Source organism: Rhagoletis pomonella, unplaced genomic scaffold (assembly GCF_013731165.1).
Source record: "Rhagoletis pomonella isolate Grant_MI unplaced genomic scaffold, Rhpom_1.0 Rhpom_scaffold_00005, whole genome shotgun sequence".
Classification (NCBI taxonomy): Eukaryota; Metazoa; Arthropoda; class Insecta; order Diptera; family Tephritidae; genus Rhagoletis; species Rhagoletis pomonella.
The window spans coordinates 65880666-65887609 of record NW_023458559.1 but is presented as its reverse complement, the minus strand read 5'-3'; the positions used below and the strand labels follow the sequence as shown (position 1 = coordinate 65887609).

Here is a 6944-nt window from a genome sequence, read left to right as displayed (position 1 = left end):
ACAAAATTAATATACCCTTGTGCACAAGTGCGCTCGGGTATAAAAAAAAGTCGGTGTTTGGAGTTTTTTTCCAAATCAGTCTAGCTCACGTCAATCCCAATATTTTTCCGAAATATTATGAAGATATCTTCAAATAAAGGCCCTTTTTATGAGTTGCATTCGGTTTTCGATCTTCGCTGATTATCGGAGATCGAATATCAAATGTGAAATCCGTACTATGAGCTGCAAACTTGTCGAAATTTTCGTTGAGCATCGAATTTTCAGTCGAATAGAATTTCGCTTTCGATGCTGTAGCGAAGTGTTAGAAAATTGTGAAAAATATATGATTTTGCGTTGGTTTTCTTACATTTTGGCGGCTAGACACAGGAATACTAAACACAAGCTCGAAATTCAGGTTTCACTTAAGAAGGGAAAACCCCACACTCAGTTGGCACGATCTCTGAGAACAAAATCGTAGAGCTGTTATTAATTTTAAAATACATAATAACTTTTATAATACGGTGAAAAAACCACAACTTTTTTTGGTGAGGCCTCTAATGCACATTCAACGCATGTGCCTTGTATGATAGTGGAAACGACCGCAAAACATCGGTACTTAATTTGAAAAAAATTTCTAGATTTTCAAAGGAATTTCACATATTTCAAATATTTTGGTGGATTCACAAGTATTCGTAGCTTCTGAGGTTGATGAATCATGAGCAAACAAATGTGTAAAAAAATTGCATATTTATCATTAAAAATGATTTCCACTGATCAGAAAAGTTTATCTAGTTACACAGTTAAATATATTGATGACAATAAATCAGGATCTGTCCATAATTTTAATATTTTGAAAAATTATTTATTTCTTTTCTGTAATTATTATCCTATAATATGTACTCACTAACTCAATTTGCAATAAAATCGCAATTCTACTCCATGTCTGCCCTTGCATTAAATCAACTATGCGGTTTTACCATTTTTAACTTTAGTAATTGTCATTACTTTAATTTTATATACAGTATTTATTTTATATATGCGCATACATCGTGAAAAACTTAAGCACGGGTTTGTAGTTATGTATATATGTATATATGTATGTATGTCCGTCTGTTACATGCAAAAATTCTGTGGTTGCATGTGTGCCAACGTTGTGCAAAATCGTGATTTATTGCATGAAAAGTTGTGTTGTTGTTTATTTTAAAGGCATTTTTTGTTTTATTTATGTATAATAGGGGTATTCTCGGAGTCTTGCAAAGCACTTGCACGTTGCATGGATTGCAGGAAATGATAAATTGACTAGAATATGCCAATGGGTGACGAGATGCATACGTCGATAAAATTTTCATTGAATTGGCCAGTTTGTAGGATAAAACTGTAGAATAAAAATATGTTCCAGAGGATACATAACTATATGTATACAGTGAATCAAACAAGTGACCACGTATAAATTTTTATTTTTTTTTAATATTCTTAATGTTTTCGAGGTAATTGTTTGTTTTTTTATATTATTTTTCTATAAAAGTACCGTCTGAGCTTTAACCAACAAATTTTCATCAAAAATTCGGAGCAGATTAACGCTTTTTTATTGAATAGTATAAGGAAAAGCTGTTACATCTTTAGGTACTTTTTTATACTAACTCTTAAATTAAATTAGCTTAATCTCTATATAGAATTTAAAGCAAAAATTCCATCCAAAAAAAATTTTAAATGTTAAAAAAATAAGCAAATTATCAGGCGGCGTATAAATTTCTGACCTTTTGTTAGTAAGAGTTCTTGCGAACGTTAAGCTTTCAACTTATTTTGAATCAGATTCATCTCTGAGAATTTTCTTTCGGCAGTAGCAATAGTGTGCGGTAAATATCTAACCTGAGTATATACCCTGCCAAGTTGCTAAACATATATGTATACACCTTCCAAAACATTTTTCTGGTCCTCAATCAATTCCCTGCTTTGGGAAATCAAAACTGATACCGCAAGAAAGAGTAAAAGAGACAACTTGTATTACACCTTGCTATACAAAATCTTGGTGATCAACACAGAAGTTATTGAGCAAAACTTTAAGAAGTTACCATATTATTTTGTAATAAATTGTTAGTTCAACAATTCTTATTGAGCTCGAGGCCGTTTTTATATGAAAAACTATTGTGGACAAGCAACAATAACTTTTATTTTTTTGAAAAAATGGTAGAAGTTATAAGGCCATAAAGTAACATAAAACAAATAAATTGTTAATGTGAATGGAAAAAATAAAAAGCGGAACATATTTTAAGTCAAGCGGAGTAGGGAGTATATTTTAAATTTAAAAGAGAAATCGGAGTAAATCTACTCCGATCGAAGCAAAGTCCTGACGCTGGTATGCAGTTTTATAGCCCATAAAAGCTTTCCTAAATTTTGTATAAAGTTTGAAATTGTGATTTATATGGTTTCAGTCAAAGCTTAGACGGTATTTTTATAGAAAAATACCACAAAAAATTTTGCTCGAAACCCAATACGAATATTTAAAAAATATCAACACGTGGTCATTTGTTTGAGTCACTGTATTTACTAGAGGCAAAGAAATTCGCATAATAATTAACTCCGGTATGTACTTAGTATGCTAGCGATAACTTCTTATATAAAAATAGTCAGCATAGTCGCGACTTATGCCTGGTACCTAGAGACCTGATTCTAGTTCCACCCAGTGCTGGGCAATTGCGCAGGAAATGCTCTATAGCTTCATTGGCATCTGGTAAATTACAGGTACGACTAGAAGTCTTGTGCTCGAGTACATGTGTAACTCAGAGGTACAAGAACCTCCTGTGCCAATGAGATATCCATGCCCACGTTAGTGGGTTAATCGCCGCCTGTCTTTCCTAGGAAATAGCAGTGTTAGTCCCGGTTCGCTATAATAAAAACAAGTATACAGGCTTTCTCTGACTGCCGGTCTCATGAAAACAATTTAATGGCCTTTTCGTTTCTATCGAAAAATGGTCCTTTCTCTTTGCCCTATAAGCGTCCACTTGCAGAACATCCTGAGTTAAATAAATAAATAGAGATAAATGAATAGAATAGGTTATTAGAATTATTAGATTAGAGATCCTATTGCTCTTTAAAAAATTAAGTGTTAGATATGTTCTACTTTATAGAAAAATCCTATAATTTACTTAAATATGTAACATACTTATTATCCTTACATTGCCTCGCGTTCTTGTTTTTGCATGAATAGAAAATATTTAAGTCAAAAAATTAATGTCAGAAACGAAAATTAAAAGTTCAATCTAGTACGGAAAATTTGGTTTTGGTCCGATTTTTGCAGCGAGTTAGTCCTGAACCGAGTTTTCGAGGTCCGAACACTGTTCTCTACAATTGTACTGTTTTACAAACCTCTAACCGCAGTGTGGACAGCAATACTTAGTGATGTGGTTAAGTTCGATTTGAGATGGTTAACTTTTTGGTAGGGACATGGTATTACATACATATGTTGGTACAAATTGTAAATAGGCCAGCGGCACTTCTGAATTGGAGCGCTCAAAGTTTTCCATGTATTTTATATGGGGGAAAAACAACTTTTCGTAGAAATAGTGTAGAATTCTTGAAAATCAACAGTTTTCGATCGGAAAACTTTTCTTATCTTCAGGAGATTCCCAGTAATAATACGCAATTGTCTCTTACACCATTTTTTCATAGTAACTATATTTTATACGTCCTCCAAAACCCCTAGAAAATGCAATGGAAAAATCTTTAATCATAAAAAAATGGTTAAATAAACAATTGGATATAAATACTGGAAGTCTCCTGAAGAGAACCTCAGTTTTCCGATTGAAAAATATTGATTTTTAAGAGTTTTATACTATTTCTACGAAAAATGGTTTTTTCTCCATATAAAATACATGGAAAACTTTGAGCGCTTTGAGCACCCCCTAAATATTTTTTTGATTTCAAAATAAAAAAATAGGGGTATATTATTTTCGATATAGAACAAACCTAGGGGGTGCCGGCATTAAAATTCCAACTTAATTTTTTTGGGCCACTCTAATGTAGTACATATGTTTTCAAAAATATTTTTGAAATCTCAATTTCTTTATTTATCTTGTTACTGACAGAATTGACATATTTAGAGCTAGCAAGTTAACCTCCGAAAATTGCTGGGCTAAATATTTAACGATTTAACTCAAATTTTACGCCTAACCATTGATTGTGCAAGTCAATTTATCTATTTAACCGGTAAACTTCGAGTTAAATAGATAACCTGCTGTTCTGCAAGTGGGCCTAAACAGATTTTTTAACTTAACTCTTTGTATAAGAAGTGAAACGGGTTTGTGCAGCATAAATTGAAAAGTTGTGTGAATTAAAAAAAAAATATTTTTAGGTTTTCCTTGTTTTTTAATTAAAGTCTCCTTTTTTACATCTAAAAATGTTTATTTAACCCTTAATAGATAACATCTTACAATTGAAATCATATTTTCTTACCTATAGCCTTTTCATCCTGAAGGAGCCATTAACAAAGGCATAAGTATTGTTCATACTAATCCAGCTCGACAGCCAAAGGTAGGTGCTCCGGCATAAGAATACGTTTAACCTGCCTTCCTCGACGTTGTCGCTATGGCGCAGCAGTTAACGTGCTGAGCTCGCAATCATCGCTGTCCGGGTTCGAATCTCAGTGCGGCCAAAGTAGTTAATTATAGTAGCCTAATTTGAAAGAAAAAATGTCTGCCCTACAATAAGCATTTTAAGGAATTTTGTTCAATACATTGATGAACTTCTTTCGCTTATGTGAATTTTGAAAGGGCACAGCAAAGAAAATCCTGATTAGTCATAGATTACTCTAGTCAAAAAGTAGTGTAATCTAAATCAAAGCAGGAAACAAAAAATATAAAAAAAGACATTATTTCCTTTTTAAAATTTTAAAGATTTAGGGTCGTATTATCAAATAGCTTTTAAAATTTATCTGCACTTTAAACACAAATTTTGTTTCGGAAAAATGTTTTTGAAGTTTTTGAATTTTTAAAAGCCATGATTCAATAATTAAAGGTTTGCTCATTAGTGACATTCGAGTTTTGACACTCCCTTAGCTCCCTTGCAAAAGCTTTGCACACACACACGAACCCACACACAGTGCCTTACTAAGGGGCCGATTTTGTCAAGAGGGAGCGAGAAAACTGGTTTTTGAGCAAACCTTTTATTATTGAATCATATTTAAAAGCTACGTGAGAAAAGGCCACTTAAAGAATTAATTTTTCTTTTTTTGGCGTTTATTCGTAAATTACTTTTTAGGGGTTGAACAAAAGAGGTAATAGATAAATAGACTCTGTGTGTTTCAATCACACAATAGTGAAAGGTTAATTACTCTAGCCAAGCAATATGTAAAAGGGGAGGCTGATAAGTCAGTGATTTTTGAATAATTTTTTTTCGGTATAAAAAGACGGTCTCCATCTTAACAAAATCTTTTTTCGGCGCTATACATTTGGTTTAGAACTCATCAGGCGTATCTTTTCTTGAATCGGGAAATAGTTGGCGTGTGCTAAAACGGGAGTATACAAACATATATCTACTGGATGGGATGACAGTTCGTGACCCAAGTTTGAATGAGTATACGAAGCTCACCTTTTTCCGATTATTCATGAGATCGTCTGATTTCGCTAACTATGAAACACAAACTAAATAATGCCAAAATCCTATTAACAAATGGTTTTTGGCAGGAGCGGTGTTTCATTTTAAGTTACTGCTCGAAAAATTCAAAAAGTCAAAAAGTTTTTTTTTAATCAAAAGTAAAACAAATAAAAATCAGAGCAAAGTTCCCGTTTAATTAATTATTTTTTAAATTCTTTATTGCATTTTTTCTGATTTCTTAAGTTTAGAATAGTGCTCTTACCGCCGTAGCCAAGAGTTTAACGGTGCCACTCGGGAACAATTTCTGGTCCTAGAAATATCAAAAAATTTAATATCAGTCTTCCCTCGGAAGACAATAGCAAACCTCCGAGTGTACTTCTGCCATAAAAAAGCTTATTCGGAGGTGGAGCAAAAGTGTTGATCTCTCCATTTGTGTCACAACATCAAGAAGCAGAACACGAATTGCAGGAGAAGCTAGGGCAAACATATAGAAAACGTTTAAGGCCAAACATTTTCATTTATTGGCTTCAAATATGTTATGCTTTTCATCTCCAAATAATCTAGGATATAATTTTAAAACTATTTAAACTTTTATTCAGAGGTCAAGATTTGTATGAAATGGAAAAATCGGTTTTTTTCGATAAAAAAAAACCAATTTATTCGATATTCGAAAAAACAAGATTTCAAAAAAAACGCTTTAAACCGATTTCATCACCCTAGTTAATAGCTAAAAAATAAAAATACTCAAATTTAACATGTTTTATACTGGGGAGCAGACACTTGAGGACCTTGTATCTTTCAGGATCAAGGGGAAACATGTTTGTGAAAGAAACTTGAGAGACCTTTTTGGGAGTTTTTTTGTTTGTGTCTATGTTTTCCAAAAGAATATTATTAAAATGTTTGTAATTTTGCTAATAGCCCTATACATTAATAAATCAGAATCTACAATTTAAAAATTGATTTTCCAATTTAAGGGCCATTGGTCTTTAAAGGGTTAACTTAAGGTACTTAATCAGGTCATAGAGACCTTAAGAATTATAATTATTACTTTCAGCATGGAGTGCATTTCTCAAGGGTATTAACCATATTTCTATCTTTTTCTTCTTTTGCAGACACAGTTTAGTCATCACGGTAGAGGGTCCACAACTACGAACAGGTCGACTGTCTGATATTCCAAAAGCATCAAAAAATTTGCGAAAATATTTTATATGCAAAAGAGAAGGTTTTAACTTTAGACATATAAATCCAATTCTGGATGGAATGTACAGATTTTTAGCAAAAACTAAATAAATCAAATTATAAACAGCATAAAACTAAGAGAATAACTAATATAACCATCAACTAAAATTCAACGTTTAAGAAGAAAGGAAATA

General features: G+C 32.4%; 1 long non-coding RNA gene across 1 annotated transcript in view; it reads left to right on the top strand.

The window, feature by feature from the left end:
* LOC118739376 overlaps positions 1-6942 on the top strand; it is a 50638-nt gene extending 43696 nt beyond the window's left edge. The window contains exon 3 of the long non-coding RNA XR_004993009.1: positions 6684-6942. This is a non-coding gene — a long non-coding RNA (uncharacterized LOC118739376). The remainder of the gene's footprint in view (positions 1-6683) is intronic.
* The last annotated feature ends 2 nt before the right edge of the window (positions 6943-6944 follow it).